Source organism: Xenopus tropicalis, chromosome 4 (assembly GCF_000004195.4).
Source record: "Xenopus tropicalis strain Nigerian chromosome 4, UCB_Xtro_10.0, whole genome shotgun sequence".
NCBI classification, from domain to species: Eukaryota; Metazoa; Chordata; class Amphibia; order Anura; family Pipidae; genus Xenopus; species Xenopus tropicalis.
This window is the reverse complement of record NC_030680.2, coordinates 121,199,179-121,201,590: the sequence shown is the minus strand read 5'-3', so window position 1 is coordinate 121,201,590 and position 2,412 is coordinate 121,199,179.

The following is a 2,412-nucleotide window of genomic DNA, read 5'->3' as shown; positions in this document are numbered from 1 at the left end:
GAGACTGGCCCAGTTGCCATTTTACAGTCCACAAAAGTGATTGCAGGTTGAAGCATAATCTACATAAATAAGATTAGAAACATGCCTAAAACAGCACTCCTGTAGGTCCAGAATGCTTTTTTCCCCAATAGAGGCACAATTGATATGGCTTCACATGGGGATTTCAGTTTTCCTCAGGATCAGTTAGCATGAGCAGGAGTTTCTTTATCTCTTGTATCAGTCATTATTGGTATGTAATCTGTATGGTTGCATGGATGGGTACACTTTTCTATTGTACAGTGCTGTGGAATATATTGTTTAATTATAAATACTTAATAATAGTAACAAAAGGAATGAATTGGGTGAGTGCTTCCCTTTGAATCATATTAGAATGAAGAGATCGTGGCTGAACAATTAGAATTAAATTCAGAAAATGTAGTTTCCCTTTTAATATTTCATCATCTTAACCTGACCCTGTACTTTGTTAAGGACAATAAGGTATCCATTGCAATCAGAAGAAAGAATGCCTCCTGCTAAATGTTTTAATGTACATTCAGGGTCAGCAATATGTGAGTGGAGGGCAGAACACAAAGTGGGTGTCTTTTTTGAAAAACAAAATATGTTGCTATGTAATAAGATGAATGTCTCTCACTGCTGCTGTTACTGTAATCACCATAAATTAGCATTTATACAAAGACCATTAGTATCAGGAATTAAGGGCATCAGTCAGAACTAGGAGAAGGTAGATAAGGAATATGCCTGAGGGGAATGATGAGGGGTGCACCAGGTACGTACCACTTCTGCCTGCCTTACCCTGTGGGCTGTCTAAAGCTGCGGGTCATGGTGCGAGGGCAGAGTTGGGGTGGGTTTTTGCGTTGGACGTTCTGAAGCTTAGGTCCAGTACTGGCATCAGTTTATTTTTAAACAAACAGCACAAAGTACAAAGGCCTAGACAATAAGGGGAACATTTACTAATCCATGAACGTCCGAAAAACGTCCGAATGTGTTTTTTTCATAATGATCGGTATTTTGCGATTTTTTTCATAAATTGTTGCGACTTTTTCATAGCTGTGGCGCCAAGTACGAAAGTTTCGGATTCATTCAAGCTTCAGTATCGTGACTTTCCTTGGGCCAGGTTGGAGCTGCAGAGTGCCATTGAGCCCTATGGGAGACTTTCCTTGGGCTGAGTTGGAGCTGCAGAGTGCCATTGAGCCCTATGGGTGACTTTCCTTGGGCCGGGTTGGAGCTGCAGAGTGCCATTGAGCCCTATGGGAGACTTTCCTTGGGCCGGGTTGGAGCTGCAGAGTGCCATTGAGCCCTATGGGAGACTTTCCTTGGGCCGGGTTGGAGCTGCAGAGTGCCATTGAGCCCTATGGGAGACTTTCCTTGGGCCGGGTTGGAGCTGCAGAGTGCCATTGAGTCCTATGGGAGACTTTCCTTGGGCCGGGTTGGAGCTGCAGAGTGCCATTGAGCCCTATGGGAGACTTTCCTTGGGCTGAGTTGGAGCTGCAGAGTGCCATTGAGCCCTATGGGAGACTTTCCTTGGGCCAGGTTGGAGCTGCAGAGTGCCATTGAGCCCTATGGGAGACTTTCCTTGGGCCGGGTTGGAGCTGCAGAGTGCCATTGAGCCCTATGGGAGACTTTCCTTGGGCCGGGTTGTAGCTGCAGAGTGCCATTGAGCCCTATGGGAGACTTTCCTTGGGCCGGGTTGTAGCTGCAGAGTGCCATTGAGCCCTATGGGAGACTTTCCTTGGGCCGGGTTGGAGCTGCAGAGTGCCATTGAGCCCTATGGGAGACTTTCCTTGGGCCAGGTTGGAGCTGCAGAGTGCCATTGAGCCCTATGGGTGACTTTCCTTGCGCCAGGTTGGAGCTGCAGAGTGCCATTGAGCCCTATGGGAGACTTTCCTTGGGCTGGGTTGTAGCTGCAGAGTGCCATTGAGCCCTATGGGAGACTTTCCTTGGGCCGGGTTGGAGCTGCAGAGTGCCATTGAGCCCTATGGGAGACTTTCCTTGGGCCGGGTTGGAGCTGCAGAGTGCCATTGAGCCCTATGGGAGACTTTCCTTGGGCCAGGTTGGAGCTGCAGAGTGCCATTGAGCCCTATGGGAGACTTTCCTTGGGCCAGGTTGGAGCTGCAGAGTGCCATTGAGCCCTATGGGAGACTTTCCTTGGGTCAGGTTGGAGCTGCAGAGTGCCATTGAGTCCTATGGGAGGCTTCCAAAATCATGCAAAGTCTGAAAGTTTTGCCCGCCGTTAACGAGCGCTCAATGCAAAAAAGTTGCGACAATATACGAGCAAATTGTAACGGCTACGAAAAAGTCATAATGGTGACGAAAAAATCGCAAAAAATACGAAAAAGTCACAAAATGTTTGTTTCCAATCCAAATTTTTCCCATTCAGATTCGTGGATTAGTAAATGTGCCCCTAAGGGTAGA